The 21,756-nt window shown below is 46.4% G+C and overlaps 1 long non-coding RNA gene across 1 annotated transcript in view; it reads right to left on the bottom strand.

Moving 5' to 3' along the window:
* Positions 1–14,145, bottom strand: part of LOC146355048 (uncharacterized) — a 36,652-nt gene extending 22,507 nt beyond the window's left edge. The window contains exon 1 of the long non-coding RNA XR_014787440.1: positions 13,594–14,145. This is a non-coding gene — a long non-coding RNA (uncharacterized LOC146355048). The remainder of the gene's footprint in view (positions 1–13,593) is intronic.
* Positions 14,146–21,756: the final 7,611 nt, after the last annotated feature.

Below are 21,756 nucleotides of genomic sequence, written 5' to 3'. Positions count from 1 at the left end.
GTTTCATGTAGATGTTAAACAGCATAGGGGATAAAATAGAGCCCTGTGGAACCCCATGGCATACTTGCCATGGCACAGAGCAATAATCCCCCAGCACCACCTTCTGGAGTTGGCCATCCAAGTAGGAGCGGAACCACTGCAGTGCAGTGCCTCCAACTCCCAACCCAGACAACCTATCCAGAAGGATACCATGGTCGATGGTATCGAAAGCCGCTGAGAGGTCCAGGAGAATCAACAGGGTCGCATTCCCGCGTCCCTCTCCCAGCAGAAGTCATCCCACAGGGCGACCAAGGCAGTTTCCGTTCCAAAATCAGGCCTGAAGCCCGATTGAAATGGTTCTAGATAATCCGTTTCATTCAAGAGTGCCTGGAGCTGTCCTGCAACCACCCGCTCAAGCACCTTGCCCAGGAAGGGGATGTTGGCCACTGGCCTATAATTGTTAATGTCCTCCGGGTCCAGGTTAGGCTTTTTCAGGAGTGGTCCGATTACTGCCTCTTTGAAAGTCTGTTTATGAAAGTCTGTTAACTGCAGATAGTTCCACTGGATTTTCTGGTGTTACCATTGTCATTTGTTTTGTTGTTGTTGTTGTTGCTTAGTCGTTAACTCGTGTCCAACTCTTCGTGACCCCATGGACCATAGCACGCCAGGCCTTCCTGTCCTCCGCTCTCTCCTGCTGAAGTTCATGTTCATTGCATCAATGATGCTATCTCATCCTCTGCCATCCCCTTCTCCTTTTTCCTTCACTCTTTCCCAGCATCAGGGTCTTTTCCAGTGAGTCTTCTCTGTGGATCCGTTCCTATCAAAGTAATTAAGTATGGCCTAAGAGATTTTTTTTTAAAAAACTCTATCATATTACTACCACCACATAGACTAATCCGAGTGATGGGTATACCTGTCAGAGTACATGCATATGCGCACACACACAAGTCAGGATAATTATAACCAGCTGTGATGACTACTGTAGTGCTGGGTGATCGTATCTAATCCAGAGCTCTTTCTCTGTCGGCTGGATTGCGAAATGCTGTAGCTCAGGGACAGAGCACCTGCTTTGTATTCAGAGGGTCTCAGGTTCAATCCCTAGCATCTCCAGGTAGGTTTAGGAAAGAATCCTGTCTGAAATCTTGGAGAGCCGCTGCCAGTCAACGTTGACAATATTTGAGCTAGATGGACTAAATAACTCAATATAAAGCGGATTCCTATGTTCCTTATGTTTCCTGTGATATTTAGATCCTTATCAGACCATTAAATATTTATTTCTAAGCTACTGTATATATGTCCAGTTCTTCTTTTTGTGACCTTTGCTGCTGTCATGGGAATTTTCCCTAGCCTGGAGGTGGTCAAAATCAGTCACAGTACTCCAGAAGATAATAGAATGTACTGAGTGAAATTTTCCCTCTGGTCTATGCTGCGTTTGCAGGCATATTTGTTTTTTTCCTGTTAGGAGTGTTGTAATATTAAGCATGTTTGCTTATATGTTTTTGCCAACCTTTTGATGTTTGTAAGGAGGAAAGCCATGCAAAGAGATCAATGACTCTAGGTGGTAGAACTCCCTATTTAGAGCATCACCTCAGCTAATGTGCTCTTTCTTCGTTGCTCTTTATTCCAAAAACAAAGGAACTTTCCCTTATGTAATTTTGTCCTTGAGAGCCTTAAAATCAATGCAAGAGCTTGTTATCATTTCTTTTAAAATTCCACAGAACTTTACAAGGCAGGCATGAACACCTAACAACATTTTGCTAGGCTTGTGCTGGCATGCTTCCTCCTCTCCAATCAAAGGGGATGGCCCTATGCTGACCAGTAAAATGGGGTCATTTACCTTAATGGGGTAAAATGGGAACCCCTACCTTAGGGGTCACCAAGATTTTGGGGTCAGTGATTATATTTGGAATTGTGTGAGGATACTGTAGGAACTCTCACAAAATGGTTTCTTGGGGGAGGGGCTTGCGCATTCATGAAATGGCTGCCATGTTGGGCATAGCTGATGACGAAACACTTGTTTCCCAGAATGGAGACTGGTGAGACTGAAAGCAAAATAACTTGCCCAAGAAGCTGAGCACAAGGCAGAGGTGGAGTCTGAGCTCCAAAACACAAAACCACTCTTTTGAATTCAAATAGAGATGGCTGCTTTGCAGCATGCGAGTTTAAAAATAATTAATTAAAAAATCTTAAGAAATAAAATTAAAACCATGAGGGGCAGGGAGCCTGGCGCCCAGAGACATGCCCATGGGCACTGACAGTCCCCAGGCCTACCTGAATAGGAGCTGGTACCACTACAGCACATCTGTTCTGGGCACTAGCAACCCCCTAACAGGAGTATTATAGTAACGCCAGCACTACAGAATGCTCCAGTTCAGGTCTGGCACAGCATGGAATCCCAAACAGGACTGCAGCATAGTTCTACAAAGCTCTCCTTCAGCCCCTGCACACTAATGCTACAACACTCACGGGGATGCTATAGAGCACTCAGTGTCAGTGTTTCCTGGAGTTACAGGAATGCTGTAAAGCTCTACTGCTTTATACGCCACTCCTCTTTGGGTCTAACTGGAGTTCAGAACAGGAGCACCATAGTACTGTTTATTGTATCCAATTAGCCTCGCCGGCTGACACAGGGAAGGGGTCCGTTTCCTCTGAAGCCCTATGCATGCTCCCAATATTTGCTCCTGGGGGTTGAGTGAACCTCAGGATCAGAGATGAGGAGGGGGCGGGGGCAACAGGGTGAGGAGAATAGGGGAAAGAAGACGTCTGCTCTTGCAATGTTGGATTTTGTCCACAGTGCTTCGTTTAGAATCCGATAGGGACCCACTGCAACATTTTGTTGTAGGCCTTCACTGGTATATTTCCGTTATCCAGTATTCTAAGTGATATTTATTGTACTTTACCTAAGTTGTTGATGCAGTAGACTTGGAAGTCTCATTTCAAATTTCGTGTGTTCCTGTTTTCTCATTTTATTTAGTACAGTCTGTTTATTGCCTAAAACACCAGTCTTGGGCCTAATGGTAAGTACAGTCAAAAGCTGTCTAGCCTAAACACTGGAATTTATGCAATGAAAGGTCCAGTTTCTCCGGATTTAAAGGAGATACCAGCAAAACATTTGGAGGATAAACCTCGACGGCACTCAAGCTGGGATGCCTTGTGAAATACTCGGTATGTTGGATCCATATCCGTTCAGAATAAACCCACTGAAATCAATAGGGCTTAAGTTAGCCATGTATTTGAAATATGGGAGGGAAAAGGAACTTTTCTGTGATCAAAGTTTCTAATTTGTGTTAAGATTACCATACAGTGGTTTGGATCCAGTTTTACTTATACATAGAGTAGGTTCATTAAAATCAATGGGACTACGCTATGTATGAGTAAATCTGGATACAAAGCAGTGTATAGTAACTTTAACTCAAACTGGCAACTTTGAGGACTGCATAATAGTTCCTTTTTACCAAATTTCAAATCCAGATTATATAATTTTTAATCATGGTTATTGTTTGCTTTCTCTCCTCGCTATGTGTCCTTCATAGTCTGCATTTTCCGCCAAGACATGAAGTCCAGTTAAAAACACTTTTAATACCCACCCTTGGATAAATTAGGAGAATTGCACTGGAAAGGAAAAACTATTATGCTGAGAGAGGAGGGGAACCACTTGCAGGCATTCTTGTAGACCAGGGTTCCCAATGAGGCACCCGCAAATGGGTCTTTAGTGCAGGCACCCTAAAAAAAAATCCCCATTTTTTAAATATGCATACATAGATTTGTATGAAATGCCTACAACTTTCTAGCAATTATACATGGGCTGCAGCAAAAATGGACCAAATAACCAAATATTCATTTGAAAGCAGCATCTATATGTCACCCTTTCAAAGACTGAAAGCGTTCTAAGTTCCTCAACCCATTGCATTAAAGGAGGCCAACCCATTGCATTAAAGGAGGCCAGTGTTTATCCTTCTAATGTTGTAATATCAGTCTTTTAGCTGTCAAAAGGGTGCAGAGAATCCATTGACGCTGACAATTTGTTCATTTCCATGAAGCAGGTAAGTAATTTAAAAGTGTGTACATAGGTGAATATTAAAGACTGTTCCAGTACAATTTCTTTCTGTGTAATAACCTCCACACAAAAAGAAGCAACTACTGGACATTGCCAAAACATATGTTTAAAAGAAGCATTACCTGTTTTGCACTGCCAGCAATTAGCTGAATTAGGCAATCCCATATTAAAGAGATGTTGTTGTGTCCAATAGACATGAATCAAAAGTTTTTGCTGAATAAGACACAGCCTAGGATCCATAGACGCGAAAGATAAGACGCCAAAGCGGCGATCCACTAATTAGGCATTTTGTGATGATGCCCACAGCAGTTTCTTAAATGCCCAAATGGGCCCACGGGTCCAAAAAGGTTGGGGATCCCTGTTGTAGACAATCAGCTGGCAGGGTAACTGAATTGTGAAGAAGTCCATTTATTTGTCTCTTTGTATTATTTAATTTTTGGTCATAATCTGTCTGTCCACTGAGATTGTCACCCCAGGGTATCCCTGTCATTTAAAGTGCAATGAGTGGACAACAGAGAGAGAGAGAGAGAGAGAGAGAGAGAGACTTTTCAATGGTGACTCCTCATCTTTGGGATGCCCCCACTCCCAGGAAGGCCCACCTCATACCTACGTTACTATAATTTAGGTGCTAGGCAATAAATATTTCTGTTTTGTCAGGCATTTAAGAATGGTTATTAATTTTAGTATTTCAATTTTCAGGCAGTGTAGATTTTTGTGTGTGGTTATTTTAGTGGAGTGTTGTTGTCTTCGCTGTTGTTTGCTTTGTATATTTTGTATTTTTAACTGTGTGTGTGTGAGAGAGAGTCATTCTCTCTCTCTCCTATTATATCTATATTGTTAGCCACCGTAGGAATATTTATTTATCTATTTATTCATGACATTAACATGCTGTCCAATAACAAAACAAATTTTGTCAAGAACAAATCCTGCCAGCTGAATCTGATCTCATTTTTTGATCAGGTCACCTCCCTTGTGGACTGTGGGAATGCTGTGGACATAATATACCTCGACTTCAGCAAAGCTTTTGACAAAGTGCCCCATGATATCCTGATGAGCAGACTAGCTCAAAGTGGGCTAGCTGAAACAACGATCCGGTGGCTCCACAGTTGGCTATAGGATCTGACTCAAAACAGTGCTTATCAATGGAAACTTCTCAAACTGGGGAGAGGTAATGAGCAGGGTACCGCAGGGCTCAGTCCTGGACCCAATGCTCTTCAACATTTTTATTAATGACTTGGAGGAGGTGCAGGGAATGCCAATCAGATTTACAGATGACACAAAATTGGGCGGGATAGCTAATACCTTGGAAGACAGAAACAAAATTCAAAATGATCTTGATAGACTGGGGGGCTGGGCAGAAAACAATAGAATGACATTTAATAGGGATAAATGCCAAGTTCTGCACCTAGGAAAAAGAAACCAAATGCACAGTTACAAGATGGGGAAGACTTGGCTCAACAACACTGCAAGCGAGAAGAATCTTGGAATTGTTGTAGAACACAAGCTGAATATGAGCCAACAATGTGATGTGGCTGCAAAAAAGGCAAATGCTATTTTGCGTAGGGATGGCGGAGAATTCTGCCATGGATCTCAGTGAGGCCAAATGCCAGTGCATTCGGCCCCCAAAATCCATGGCGGAATGAAGCCCAACCACCCACCCTGGCGAAAGGCGCGTGAAATGGAGCACGTACCTGGTGCCATTCGCGCTGCTTTTCGAATGGCGGCCACTATTCACTTCACGATTTTCCCCATGATAGGCTACGTAAATACTTACGTAGCTTATCACGGGTAACGCAGGGATGCCATTTGCATCCCTGCGCAGCTCAGCAGCAGCCGGATGTCGCTGCGGGTGGCCCCGGCCGGCAAGGATTTCAGTGGGAGGGACGGAGCGCCTCCCCACCACCACAGATGTCACGAAACGAAACAGGTAAGTCGTTTCGTACATCCCTAATTTGGGGCTGCATTAATCGAAGCATAGCTTCCAAATCCCGGGAAGTACTAGCCCCCCTCTACTCAGCACTGGTTGGGCCTCATCTGGAGTACTGTATCCAGTTCTGGGCACCGCACTTTAAGAAGGATGCAGACAAGCTGGAGAGGGTTCAGAGGAGGGCAACAAAGATGATCAGGGGACTGGAAACAAGGCCCTAAGAGAGACGGAAAGAACTGGGCATGTTTAGCTTTGAGAAGAGAAGACTGGGGGGAGATATGATAGCGCTCTTCAAGTACTTGAAAGGTTGTTCCAGAGAGGAAGGCCAGGATCTCTTCTCGATCATCCCAGAAAGCAGGACACAGAATAATGGGCTCAAGTTACAGGAAGCCAGATTCTGGCTGAACATCAGGAAAAACTTCCTGACTGTTAGAGCAATATGACAATGGAACCAATGACCTAGGGAGGTGGTGGGCTCTCCCACACTGGAGGCATTCAAGATAAGGCTGGACAGCCATCTGTCAGGGATGCTCTGACTTGGATTTCTACATTGAGCAGGGGGTTGGACTCGATGGTCTTACAGGCCCCTTGTTGTTGTTGATGGTCTTACAGGCCCCATGGACCATAGCACGCCAGGCCTTCCTGTCCTGCGCTCTCTCCCGGAGCGTGCTCAAGTTCATATTCATTGCATCCGTGATGCTATCTAGCCATCTCATCCTCTGCCGTCCCCTTCTCCTTTTGCCTTCAGTCTTTCCCAGCATCAGGGTCTTTTCCAGGGAGTTTTCTCTTCGCATTAGGTGGCCAAAATATTGGAGCTTCAGCTTCATTATCTGTCCTTCCAATGAGCACTCAGGTTGATTTCCTTTAGGATGGACTGATTGGACCTCCTTGCAGTCCAGGGGACTCGTAAGAGTCTTCTCCAGCACCACAGTTCGAAAGCATCAATTCTTCGGCGCTCAGCCTTCCTTATAGTCCAGCTCTCATAGCCATACATTACTACTGGGAAAACCATAGCTTTGATTAGACGGACCTTTGTCAGCAAGGTGATGTCTCTGCTTCTTACTATGCTGTCTAGGTTTGCCATAGCTTTCCTCCCAAGGAGCAAGCATCTTTTAATTTCATGGCTACAGTCACCATCTGCGGTGATCTTGGAGCCCAAGAAAGTAAAATCTGTCACTGCTTCCATTTCTTCCCCTTCTATATGCCAGGAAGTGATAGGGCCAGATGCCATGATCTTAGTTTTTTTAATGTTGAGTTTCAAACCAGCTTTTGCACTCTCCTCTTTCACCCTCAACAAGAGGCTCTTGAGATCCTCTTCGCTTTCTGCCATTAGGGTGGTATCGTCTGCATATCGGAGGTTGTTGATAATTCTCCCGGCAATCTTAATTCCGACCTCTGATTCATCCAACCCGGCATTTCTCATGATGTATTCTGCATAGAAGTTAAATAAGCAGGGTGACAATATGCAGCCTTGTCGTACTCCTTTCCCAATTTTGAACCAATCGGTTGTTCCATGTCTGGTTCTGACTATTGCTTCTTGACCCTCGTATAGGTTTCTCAGGAGACAAGTAAGGTGGTCTGGTACTCCCATCACTTTAAGAATTTGCCACAGTTTGTTGTGATCCACACAATCCAAGGCTTTAGCGTAGTCAATGAAGCAGAAATAGACGTTTTTCTGGAATTCTCTTGCTTTCTCCATGATGCAGCGAATGTTGGCGATTTGATCTCTAGTTCCTCTGCCTCTTCGAAACCCAGCTTGTACTTCCGGTAGTTCTCGGTTCGCATACTGCTGAAGCCTAGCTTGTAGGATTTTGAGCATCACCTTGCTGGCATGTGAAATGAGTGCAATGGTGCGGTAGTTTGAACACTCTTTGGCGTTGCCCTTCTTTGGAATTGGAATGTAAACTGACCTTTTCCAGTCTTGTGGCCACTGTTGAGTGTTCCAGATTTGTTGGCATATTGAATGCAGCACTTTAACAGCATCATCTTTTAGGATTTTAAATAGCTCGGCTGGAATACTGTCATCTCCGCTAGCTTTGTTGTTACTAATGCTTCCTAAGGCCCACTTGACTTCACTCTCGAGGATGTCCGGCTCAAGTTCAGTGACCGCACTATCATGGCTATCAGGGACATTCAGATCTTTCCTGTATAGTTCTTCTGTGTATTCTTGTCACCTCTTCTTCATCTCATCTGCTTCTGTTAGGTCCCTGCCTTCTTTGTCCTTTATCTTGCCCGTCTTTGCACAAAACGTTCCCTTGAGATCTCCAATTTTCTTGAAGAGATCTCTAGTCTTTCCCATTCTGTTGTTTTCCTCGATTTCTTTGCATTGTTCATTTAAGAAGGCCTTCTTGTCTCTCCTTGCTATTCTCTGGAACTCTGCATTCAGTTGGCTATATCTTCCCCTTTCTCCCTTGCTTTTCGCTTCCCTTCTTTCCTCAGCTACTTGTAAAGCCTCATCAGACAGCCACTTGGCTTTCTTGCATTTCTTTTTCTTTGGGACGGATTTCGTTGCTGCCTCCTGAACAATGCTACGGACCTCCGTCCATAGTTCCTCAGGCACTCTGTCTATCAGGTCTAATCCCTGAAATCTATTCCTCACCTCCACTGTATATTCATCAGGGATATGATTTAGGTCATACCTGAACGGTTTAGTGGTTTTCCCGACGTTCTTCAATTTAAGCCAAAATTTTGCAAGAAGCAGCTCATGATCTGAGCCACAGTCAGCTCCAGGTCTTGTTTTTACTGACTGTATGGAGCTTCTCCATCTTTGGCTGCAAAGGACATAATCAATCTGATTTCAATATTGACCATCTGGTGACATCCATGTGTAGAGTCGCCTCTTGTGCTGTTGGAAAAGAGTGTTTGCTATGATCAGCATGTTCTCTTGGCAAAACTCTATTAGCTTTTGTCCTGCTTCATTTTGTACACCAAGGCCATGCCTGCCTGTTATCCCGGTGATTTCTTGACTTCCTACTTTAGCATTCCAATCCCCTATGATGAAGAGGACATCTTTTTTTGGTGTTAGTTCTAGAAGGTGTTGCAGGTCTTCATAGAACCGATCAACCTCAGCTTCTTCGGCCTCAGTGGTTGGGGCATAGACTTGAATTACTGTGATGTTGAATGGTTTGCCTTGGATTCGTACTGAGATCATTCTATCATTTTTAAGATTGTACCCCAGTACTGCTTTTCCCACCCTTTTGTTGACTATGAGTGCTACTCCATTTCTTCTAAGGGATTCTTGCCCACAATAGTAGATATGATGGTTACCTGAATTAAATTCGCCCATGCCTGTCCATTTTAGTTCGCTGATTCCCAAGATGTCGATGTTCAATCTTGCCATCTCATGTTTGACCACCTCCAGCTTACCTTGATTCATTGATCTGACATTCCAGGTTCCTAAACAATATTGTTCTTTACAGCATCGGATTTTCTTTTCACCGCCAGACACATCCACAGCTGAGTGTCCTTTCGGCTTTGGCCCAGCCGCTTCACTCTTTCTGGCGCTACTTGGAAATACCCTCTGCTCTTCCCCAGTAGCATATTGGACACCTTCCGACCTGAGGGGCTCATCTTCCGGCGTCATAACTTTTAGCCTTGTGATACGTTCCATGGGGTTTTCTTGGCAAGAATACTGGAGTGGGTTGCCATTTCCTTCTCCAGTGGACCACATTTTGTCAGAACTCTCTGCCATGACCTGTCCGTCTTGGGTGGCCCTGCACGGCATAGCTTATGGCTTCACTGAGTTACGCAAGCCCCTTCGCCACAACAAGGCAGTGATCCATGAAGGGGGCAGGCCCCTTACAACCAGATTATTCTATGATTCTATGAAAAGTTCTCTCGGTGGTTTACAGTATAAAAAAACTTAAAAAACAATCACATACAAAGGTAAAAAAACCACGAAATTGTAAAATGTAAATACGCTATAACACCAGCAGCAGGAGAAAACAAAACTCAGAGCAACACCAAATATTTCACAAATCCTGAAGAGTTTTAAGGTTTTGAAACTGGGAAAGTTAAAGAAAGGTCTTCACCTTCTGCTGAAAAGACCAAAGTGTAGGCTCCAGGTTGAGCTTCTCTGGAGTGTGTATTTCAAAATCAGGATGCTATCATAGAAAAGGCCCTGTAATTAATAGGCAACCCTGTTCACAGCAGCATCTGAGACAGTCCTCTGAAACACATCTTATGATCAGGAAGGTAAATGTGGGAACAGGTGATACATTCATAATCTCACTCAAGGTCATTTATTGCTTTAAAGATTAAGGCTGCTATCCTAGACATGCTTACCTGGGAGTAAGTCTTATTGAACTCCATAGGATATACTTCCAGGTAGATGTGTGTAGGATTATACTGTAAGAATCTTAAAACCAACAGTTGGAATTAGGCCTGGAAACAGATAGAAAAACATTGCAAGTGACAACACACACATGTCATATGATCACACCATCCAGCCCCTTAGCAATGTTGCTGCCCTACTTTGAACTATTTTTAAAGGCATCCCCATATTGGGTCACACATTGCAATAATCCAGTCAAATTGAAAATGTGAGATATAAGTTGCATATAAATAAATAAATCTTGTGTGAGAGCTGGACTATAAGGAAGGCTGAGCGCCGAAGAATTGATGCTTTCGAACTGTGGTGCTGGAGAAGACTCTTACGTGTCCCCTGGACTGCAAGGAGGTCAAATCAGTCCATCCTAAAGGAAATCAACCCTGAGTGCTCCTTGGAAGGACAGATAGTGAAGCTGAAGCTCAAATATTTTGGCCACCTAATGCGAAGAGAAAACTCTCTGGAAAAGACCCTGATGCTGGGAAAGACTGAAGGCAAAAGGAGAAGGGGACGACAGAGGATGAGATGGCTAGATAGCATCACCGATGCAATGAATATGAACTTGAGCAGGCTCCGGGAGAGAGTGCAGGACAGGAAGGCCTGGCGTGCTATGGGCCATGGGGTCACGAAGAGTCGGACACGACTGAACGACTGAACAACAAAATGAGATTTCCATCTTATTGAAATGTTAATGAATAATGGCTTCCATTTACATTTAAGGGAGTTTCTTATGCTATTTCCAGTTTGTGGAGCTGTTCATTATCTTTCTTAATCATTGTCATGTGTATTTTTCTCTATGCTTTCAAATCACGCTTCTCTATGTTGTGGTATAATTTTGCTTCCCTTCTAAAACATTAGATCCCTTCTTACATGTGAATAGTATAAATGGTTGCAAATTAGTCATTAAAGAGTGGATGAGCTTAATGCCCTAATTTGTTTTAATTTGCCAATCAAATCAATGTCCTTGTAAATTAAGCCACCTTCGAGTTGATTGCAATTTTGTCAGTACATTTTCATTGTTTATCAGGAGATGGTTTACTGTAAAGCAATTATGAAATGAAAGCCCACCTATGACACCCAGAATTCTGTAGATCTCTACTTGTTGTGTTCAGATGTGATTTTCTTCCCCACAAAAAGATGACTACTTGGAGAACTGCAAAGGCAGCCTAACAGTCCCTCAAACACTAACAATAACATAGGTTTTAGAAAGCTGTAGGAAAATTGGTTTCAACAAGCTGATTAAGGGCACAGTCCTATTGGGAGGCTGTAAGCCTCCGCTTTGGAGGCTTCCGGCCATCCAGTGCAGAGGGGGAGGAGCCGCAGAAGCAATCTTTGCCTCCGCATGAAAATGAGGTTCTGACTTTGCCCGATGGGTGAGACAGTGTAACCAGAGCGGATTTAAGGCTATTTAAAAGTTCAGTGTGTTTGAAAATGTATTTTAAAACTTGGGAAACAGTGAATACTCAACTTGTTAAATAAATGAAATATGCCAGGAAGTCTTAAGGTATGAACAGTTTACAGATAAAAGTAAATGCAAAAGAACAGCACAAACAGAAGAAGAATGTAAAACGTGCCATGATTACACAGAAAATACATGTGTACACTGTGCACGAATACACTACGGTTTAACTCCTGCTAATGTAACACTTTTCTTCAGGGTCTCCAAAGGCATTCACAGCAAAGGCCTTGTACAGGGACAATTAACATATCTAATTTTAATTTCTTAATTATAAACAATAATGCACATGTAATAATTTTACATGCTTAACAATTCACTTATCACTGAAACAATAAAACAGAGCACAGCCGTCCCAAAGTTCTGTCTTTATTATCTATTTATTACATTTATATCCTGGCTTTTTTCCTCTTGCAAGGAACCCAAGGCAGCTTACATTATCCTCCTCCTCTCCATTTTATCCTCACAACAACAACCCTGTGAGGTAGGTTGGGCTATGACAGGCCCAAAGTCACCCAGTGAGCTTCCATGGCCAAGTGGAGTCTAGAACCCAGATCTCCTGGCTCCCACCAGTCCAGCACTCTCACCACTACACCACACTGGCTCTAGCCCGCAACAAACATATGAATAAACTTCTCTCTGAAGCTTGACTTTTCTGTTGGTGAAGAAAGAAAACAGTCTATACTCAGTTCACTCCAGCTAGGGATGTACGAAAGTCACTTTCTCTGACTTTTTTTTCTCTTTCGTGAAAGTCACCAACAGAATTCGTGGATTCTGTTTGTGGTGCTGGGGGAGGCGCTCCGTCTCTCCCCCCGGAATCCTCGACGGGGGGGGAGGCGATCCGGTCCTCCCCCCTGGAATCCTCAACGACTGGCTCTGCTCCGCTAAAATGTAGGCTAAAACAGCGAATAAAAAAGGAACGCAAATAGCGCCCACTACGCTATTTGTGTTCCCCTTTTTTTCGCCGTAATAGTCTACGTAAATGTTTACGTAGACTAAAACGGCAAAAAATAAGGAACGCAAATGGCGGCTGCCATAGCCGCCGCCATTTGCGTACGCTTTTTTTTTTTTTTTTTACCCAGACGTCTATCACGTCTGGGTAAAAAAAAAAAAAACAGACTGCAAATGGCGGCTGCAGCAGCCGGTCGAAAGACCAGCCGCCGCCTGGAACATCCACCCCAGCTAAGTCTCGTCCCGGGGGGGGGATCCGCGGGGGGGCGGGGGGGCAGGCCGTTCCACCACGGATTTCAGGGGACCAAATGCCAGTGCATTCAGCCTCACTGAAATCTGTGGCGGAATTCTCCGCAATCCCTAACTCCAGCTCCACAGCAATCTTCTCAAAATGGACCAGGATCCAGCAACATAGGAACAACTTTGTAAACAGCCCTTTATATATATATAAAAGAACATAAACAACAAGGAAGTCAGTGTTTGTAAAAAAAGAAAAAGAAAAAATCATGACTCAATCCCCCCTCCGTCTCAAGGGTTCAGGGTCTTACAGAGAGGAGAAAGCAAACTTCTTCCACACTGCACTTTGGTAACTGCCTAAAATGGTGGCCACTCCCCATATCACTCGTTTACTGACCATGTGCAGGAATATTCCCCCTCAGAATTCTTAAAGAAAAATATACCAGTGGGTTACACTAAGGCCTGTTAGAAAACTGTTAGGATAGTCATAGGCCCAACTAGCAGCAGTTGAATTGTTACTTAGCCCCACTTAAACTTCCACCAGTCCAAACTAGTTAAATGCATTGTTCAAAGAGTTTAATTATATAGCAGTATAGTTGAAATATTTAAAGGAAAGGAAAGAAAGAAGGGGGAATTAAAAGGAAAGTATAGCTACCTACCTAACCCAGGCAGAGATCTGAAGAACAGCCTTTTGTGTGGAAGGTTGAGAGAGACCTCTCCTAGAATCCAGGGTGCAGGACCCAGCAAAGTCCAGATAGGAAATTTAAGCCAGGTAGAAAATGGAGAGAATGTTTTAAAATGGGAAAAGGTGGTGAAGTATGAGCCTCACTGGAGATTAAAATAAAACAGTTGGAGAAAGTTGGATCAAGCTGCTTAGGAGCCAGGCATCTAGCCCTCAAACGCTAGTTCAGAAACAAGGGCTAGCTGCAGCCTTAAAAACTGCATTCCTTCCTTGGACTTACTTTGAAGTCAAAGCAAGACATCTCTCTCATTCTCTCAGGAAGAAGGCAAACATGGAGACTATGGCTCAAAAGGCCTCAAAAATTGAAAAAATCTGTTAGCCAAAGCTTTTGTTGTCGTCCAGTCGTGTCCGACTCTTCGTGACCCCCTGGACCACGGCACGCCAGGCCTTCCTGTCCTGCGCTCTCTCCCGGAGCGTGCTCAAGTCCATATTCATCGCATCGGTGATGCTATCCAGCCATCTCATCCTCTGCCGTCCCCTTCTCCTTTGGCCCTCAGTCTTTCCCAGCCAAAGCTAGAGCTAAACGAAACAGGACAAAACCTGAAAGAACTGAACTGACTCCTCTTACGGTCTAGTCCCTTTTTGATTCACTGACTCTGACTCCCCTTAAACATTTCTTGCTTTCTAATGGGCCTTTTTCGTTCTTTTCAGTTGTCAGTTAGAAATTTGGTTCTGGATTCGTGAAAGATGTATTGGGGAGGCAGAAACTTACGAAGTCAGTATTTTTTCATAGTTTTAGGGAGCTGATGTTACCTTAGGCCTTATCGGGGTATATGGGAACATTCTGGACTCATGGAGCTGCTGGATGGGGGGAAATAACAAACATTGCAACTTCTTCTCATAGTGGCCTATTGTTCCACAAGTTGACCATTCCTTTGTCAGCATGATTGCCTGTATATATCAGTATCTCAGACTCCAGGCAGCATATATCAGTATCTCAGACTCCAGGCAGCAAAACTCTCTGCCCTCAAGGAAAGACAGGCCTGCTTGTGAACCAATGTTTCACTCCAAATCCATTCCATGGCTTCTTTCTAAGCCATCTGTTCCCAGCACTTGAACCCCAAAAGGAACCTGAGTTACACTGCACTCCTCCCACTCTGCATTTTGGCTGGATGGGCTTTTTCGCCCGTCTAACGGGGGCATGTCAGAGCAGGAGGGAAGGAGGCTGGGGAGTCCTTGAGATACAGTGTATGCTGGCCTCCCCAGGCTCTTGTGAAGTAGGCCTCTTTAATGTAATGCAGCAGAATAATCACCAGGTTAGACAGAAGATCAGTAAGGAATTGGGGCTTTGGGTCAAAGGAACATTTTGATGGGACTAGTTTCTCCATCTACCACAGCACTTGGATGAAGGGCTGCATATACCAATATTCTTCCTTCTACTAAATCAGTAACGGCACAGAACTTTTCCATAATGTGGGCAACTGCATCTTATTTAAATATTTTGGATGGGGAAGTACTGCCACAAGGTAATAAGAACATAAGAACAGCCATGCTAGATTAGACCAAGAGTCCAACATTCTGTTCACACAGTGGCCAACCAGCTGTCAACCAGGAACCCACAAGCAGGGCATGAGCACAACAGCACCCTCCCAGCCAGCAACTGGTGTACATCGGCATACTACCTCTGATACAAGAGGTACCATATAACCATCTGAACACGTAGCTATTGATAGCCTTCTCCTCCAGGAATTTGTCTAACCCCCCTTTAAACCCATCCAAGTTGGTGGCCATCACTACATCTTGGGGTAGCGAGCTCCACAGTTTAACTCTGCACTGTGTGAAGAAGTACTTCCTTTTATTTCCCCCCCCCCACTGTTTTCTTGTGTTTAAGATTTTAATGAAAACACTTTAGAAACAATAACGACAACAACAGTAGTAGTAATAATTAAAATAATAATAGTTGTTGTTATGATCTTTGGATTTAAAATCCATTGGTGCAGAGGGCAAGAATAACAAAGGGTGCTTCCAGATGAGGCATTTATTGTGCAATCACTCTGTCTCACATTTTATGAGAAGATCCAGACATTTATCATCTTCCATTTCTAACTCTCCTGTGTATCTATCTGTGCATTCCCACCATTTCTTCCATCTTTTTTTCTTACCACAAAAACTCCATTAAAGAAGGAAAGACAGAAGAGCTGCACAATGCCTTTTGATTGGAAGTGCTAGGAGCCATCCATCTGGAAGCACCCAAATAGGCTGGGTAAACAAGTACAAAAATAGCAAATACAGTCTAAAATACGCTGGCATTCATTATAGGAAACAGTAATGCCAAGATGGAAATGAGTGGTTTATTATCTGGTTCTCCATTATTATAAAAGAATAAGGGTGCAATCCTATGCATGTTTAGACAGAAAAAAGTCCTACACCTGTCAGCATACCCAAGCCACCACAGGGCAAGTTGGGAGTTGTAGGACTTTTTTCTGTCTAAACATGCATAGGATTGCACCCTAATACATTTTTCCACATGAGCCATGGTCAAGGTTCCCCTTATGACCTGAGCAACTCCTTAAGGATCTCTTGCCTCCTTAAGAGTTCCACCTTCTTTTACCTTCCCCTTTCCAATAATGTTGGGTTTGGTTGTAGGCATGGGGTGATTGACACTCTGCACACAGGTTCAGCCACAACAGTTTACTGGTAAATTAAAGCAAGCAATGACAACTATAGGTATTTAAACAATACAGCTGAGTGATTCAAAAGGCCTTAAAATAAAATAAAAGTTGCAAAACACAAGTTCCTTTACTGTAGCTGTGCTTAGACTCCTCTAGGCTGCTCCTTCCTGGTCTGGTCTTCTGACTCAGTTCTCACTGTTCTGATCTTTTTGACTCTCTGTTTTTATACTGTCCTCCCCCAAAACCAAAAGTACTGCTTCAAATGTGAAGAAATGAAACTTAACTGGGAAAACGAAACTGAAACTTAGCCAGGGAAATGAAACTACTCCTCTCAGGAATATTTATTTTTTATTTATTAATTAAATTTATTAATCGCCCATCTGACTGGTCACCCAGCCACTCTGGGCGATATACAACCCACCATAAACAATTTAAAACAATAAAATGTTACCATAATTTTTTTTTTAAAAAAATACCCTAACCCACCCCAAATGCCTGCCTGAACAACCACGTTTTTAATGCACGACGGAAGCTCATTAAAGAGGGGGCATGACGGAGTTCCCTAGGGAGGGAGTTCCACAGAGTGGGGGCCACCACAGAGAAGGCCCTCTCCCTCGTCCCCACCAGTCTAGCTGTCCTGGCTGATGGGACAGAGAGAAGGCCATCCGAGGCTGATCTTGTTAAGCGGCCTGTCTGGTGTTGCTGGAGGCACTCCTTAAGATAGGCTGGGCCGGAACCATATAGGGTTTTAAAGGTCAAAACCAACACCTTGAATTTGGCCCGGAAAACAACTGGTAACCAGTGCAACTCCTTCAGCACTGGAGTGATGTGATCTCGCCGGCGGCTGCCTTTAATCAGGCGAGCCGCCGCGTTCTGTACCAGCTGCAGTTTCCGAACCGTCTTCAAGGGTAACCCCACGTAGAGCGCATTACAGTAGTCTAAACGAGAGGAGACCAGGGCATGTACTACCGATGGGAGCAGATGGTCGGGAAGGTATGGGCGCAGCCGCCGTATCAGATGGAGTTGATACAGCGCTGTCCGGCTCACAGCTGACACCTGAGCCTCCATGGACAGCTGGGAGTCCAAAATGACCCCCAGGCTGCGGACCTGGTCTTTCAAGGGTAGCCGTACCCCATTCAACACCAGGTCTACATCCCCCAGCCTCCTATTGTCTCCCACCAAAAGTACCTCGGTCTTGTCAGGGTTGAGCTTCAGCTTATTCCTCCCCATCCAGCCACTCACCGTCTCCAGACATTTGGACAGGGATTCTACGGCCAACCTTGGTGAAGATTTGAATGAGAGGTAGAGCTGAGTGTCATCCGCATATTGATGACACTGCACCCCAAACCTCCTGATGACAGCCCCCAGTGGCTTCACATAGATGTTAAATAGCATCGGGGAGAGGATGGAACCCTGTGGCACCCCACTAGTAAGTGGCCACGGGTCCGAAACCTCCTCTCCCAGTGCTACCCTCTGGTACCTGCCAGAGAGGAAGGACTGGAACCACCGCAATACAGTGTTTCCAATGCCCAACCCCTCCAGGCGGTCCAGGAGGATACCGTGGTCAACGGTATCAAAAGCCGCTGAGAGGTCGAGGAGAACAAGGAAGGAGCATTCACCCCTATCCAGAGCCCTCCTCATATCATCCACCAAGGCGACCAAGGCCGTTTCTGTCCCATGCCCAGGCCTGAAGCCCGACTGAAATGGGTCTAGATAATCAGTTTCTTCCAAGTGTGCCTTCAACTGCACCGCCACCACCCGCTCAATCACCTTGCCCAAAAATGGCAGATTTGAGACTGGGCGAAAGTTGTTCAGAACTTGAGGATCCAAGGAGGGCTTCTTTAAGAGCGGTCTTATCACTGCCTCCTTGAGGGCTGATGGCATCACTCCCTCCTCAAGGGAGGCGTTCACCACCGCCTTGATCCCCTCACCCAGTCTCTCTCTGCAGCTCATAATGAGCCAAGATGGGCAAGGATCAAGTAAGCAGGTGGTTGGCCTTACAGATCAAAGCACCTTGTCCACTTCATCAGGAGGAAGAAGCTGGAACCGATCCCACAAAACCGGTTTGCCACAGGCCGCCTCTTGCTCACTAACTGTATCCACAGTGTGCAGAGTAACACACCTAATCTGATCAATTTTATCTGCAAAGTGCCTTGCCAAAGCCTCACAGGAGGCCTTAGAATGCTCCAGTGGTTCCGGAGCTACAGGACCGACCAGGCTCCGGACCACTTGGAACAGCCTCCTGGGGCAGCACTCTGCAGACGCGATGGAGGCAGCATAATATTCCTTTTTTGCTGCCTTCACCGCCACGTGATAGGCTGAAGATATAGCTCTAGCCCGTGTCTGATCGTCTTTGGAGCGACACTTCCGCCACCGGCGCTCTGGCCGTCTCACCTCCTGTTTCAGAGCTCGTAACCGCGGATTGAACCATGGTGCAGTCCGAGCCCTGTTCAGGGGGAGAGGGCGTTTCGGAGCCACCCGATCTAATGCCCCAGTGATTGCGGCATTCCAGCCACCCACCAGGGTCTCGACCGAGTGGCCGTTGGCATGCCCCAGAGAATCCCCAAGCGCGTTCAGGAATCCATTTGGATCCATAAGACGCCTGGGGCGGACCATTTTAATGGGTCCTCCACCCCTGCGGAGGGGTTGTGGAACCGAGAAGTCCAACATCACCAGATAGTGATCTGACCATGACAAGGGGGTGGTGGATATACCCCTGACTTCCAGATCACTCCCCGCTTCTCCAGAAACAAACACAAGGTCTAGTGCATGACCGGCTACATGGGTGGGCCCAGTTAGAATATGGTGCAGCTCCCAGGAGGCCATGGTCTCCATGAAGTCCCGAGGTGCTCCTGTGAGGATGGCCTCCGAATGTACGTTGAAGTCCCCCAACACCAGTAAGTTAGGGGACTGTACACGCACATCAGAGACCACCTCAAGCACCTCGGCCAGGGAGTCAGTCGTGCAGCGGGGTGGACGGTACACGAGCAGAATCCCCAGACTGCCCTTCGGGCCCAACCTCCAGTACAGGCACTCAGCAACCTTGGTCTCCCGGAGAGGGGGTCTGGTGAAGACCAAGGACTCTCGGTAGATAACAGCCACTCCCCCTCCCCAATCCCCAGCCCTCAGCTGCTGTGCATACGAAAATCCAGCTGGACACATGGCTGCAAGGGTTGGAGCAGCAGCCTCGGCCAGCCAGGTCTCCGTAATACATGCCAGGTCTGCACCCTCATCCAGGATCATGTCATGGATGAGGGAGGTTTTCTGGGTAACAGACCTGGCATTGCAGAGCAGCAAACGAAGGCCAGAAGATGGGGTCACGCCTCCCCCAGCCATCCTTTGGCTCTGGACAGGCCCGGAGCAGGGGACAGATACTACACATCTCTCCCTTGTTCCCCTTAGCTGGCATGGCCTGCCCCTAGCGCTCCGCCAGCGCCTGCCGCCCAGCCTCGGTATGTTCTGGCCCCCAACACTCCCCCCACTGCCTCCATCAGGTGGACACATGCCCCCTCGCTCCCGCCTATCAGGCAGGCTACCCACCCCTAAAAACACAACAAAATCCCCCCCAACAAAATAAAACAAACAAACAAAACAATTCAAATCCCCTTAAAAATGCCAGGCAGGAGTCCACAGGGAAGGCCTGGTGGCGGTGGTAGCGGCGACGGCGGCAGCAGGCCCAGCGGCTGCAAGCACGCCTCTTCCCCGGTGGTGGTGGTGGTGGCTTCTCCTGCAGGCCCTGGCTCTCCCAGGCCACCTCAGCCAGCCAGCTTATGTAGCCCCTCCAGGGAGGGGCAGGTGGAGCAGCACAGCTGGCTCAGTACCTGGGGGCCTGGCCCTGCAGGGACTGGCGGTCTGCCAGGCAGAAGTCCACAAGGAAGGCCTGGTGGTGGTGGCAGCGGCGGCGGCGGCAGGCCCGGCGGCGGCAGGCCCGGCGGCGGCAAGCACGCCTCTTCCCCGGTGGTGGTGGTGGTGGTGGTGGTGGCTTCTCCTGCAGGCCCTGGCTCTCCCAGGCCACCTCAGCCAGCCAGCTTATGTAGCCCCTCCAGGGAGGGGCAGGTGGAGCAGCACAGCTGGCTCAGTACCTGGGGGCCTGGTCCTGCAGGGACTGGCGGTCTGCCAGGCAGAAGTCCACAAGGAAGGCCTGGTGGTGGTGGCAGCGGCGGCGGCAGCAGGCCCAGCGGCGGCAGCAGCAGGCCCAGCGGCGGCAAGCACGCCTCTTCCCCGGTGGTGGTGGTGGCTTCTCCTGCAGGCCCTGGCTCTCCCAACAAATACCCCCTCCCAACAAAAAAAAACTCCAGGCCTTTAGGGCTGACCTTTTTCCTTGCCTCTGCAGGCCTCAATCTTCACAGCCCTTTTTTCAACTGAACAACAGCTGGACAGTATGTAATGCCATCTCTGCCCTGCCTCACTCTTCCAAGTGATGAGCCAGAAGTAAGCCTTCTTTGCCTCGGGATAAGCAGAAGTTTGGCCAAGCCCTTTTTTGTGTACTTGAGCAACTCACTCGCCACCATTTGCCTGTCTTTGGCATGCTCGCAGGAGTGAGCAGCCATGGCGCATAAGAAGGGGGAAGACTTTTCCAGAGGCTCTCTTCTCTGTTCACGCTGCAGTTAAGAGAGCCGCTTTCCCAAGAATGCTTGGGAGAGTTTGACTTTGTCTAAGAGAGGAGTGCTTGGAATCAAAGCCTATGCTAAGAGCCAGATAGATCACAGCAGTACTGCATGGTCTGCTTGCCATAGGTCCCAGGTTGAATCCTGTTAAAGACCCAGGTACCTGATGATGGGAGTGATCTTTCCGGAAATTCTAGAAAGCTGCTGCCAGTCCAATTAAACACAGAATTGCATGGACCAATGGTCTGACCTGCTATGAGTTTCCTACAGGTTGCATCTATATTACTCCTACTTAGAGTAAAAGGTAAAGGTAAAGGTGCCCCCAACCAGTCGTGTCCGACTCTAGGGTGCGGTGCTCATCCCCGTTTCTAAGCCGAAGAGCCAGCGCTGTCCGAAGACGCTTCCGTGGTCATGTGGCCGGCATGACTGAACACCGAGGTGCACGGAACGCTGTTACCTTTCCCGCCGAAGCGGTACCTATTTATCTACTTGCAATGTCTTGCTTTCGAACTGCTAGGTTGGCAGGACCCACTGAAATGGATGGGACTTAAGCTAGTCATGATTAACTTAAGTCTCATTAATTTGAATGGGTCTACTCTAACTAAGACTAACATTGGATACTACCCCGTGTACCTGTGTCAAGGTTTTGGCGGGCAGAATTAGGTCCCCAGGTCTCCAGTTGCCCTATTCAAGGCTTATTATTTCATTAAGACTTGATTATATTAGACTTTTGTGCCAAACTCCTCTTTTGCAGGAAAGAAAATGTATTAGAACTATTTCATGCTTGCCCCCCACCCACCCCCACTCCAAAATGCATTATTGCCAATCCTCTTTGGTGTATCATAACAATTTATTAGAGTA

Source organism: Heloderma suspectum, chromosome 2 (assembly GCF_057233095.1).
Source record: "Heloderma suspectum isolate Gila_16-S chromosome 2, 16-S_ref, whole genome shotgun sequence".
NCBI classification, from domain to species: Eukaryota; Metazoa; Chordata; class Lepidosauria; order Squamata; family Helodermatidae; genus Heloderma; species Heloderma suspectum.
The sequence above is the reverse complement of the archived record's forward strand: the minus strand, read 5'-3'. Positions and strand labels throughout refer to the sequence as shown.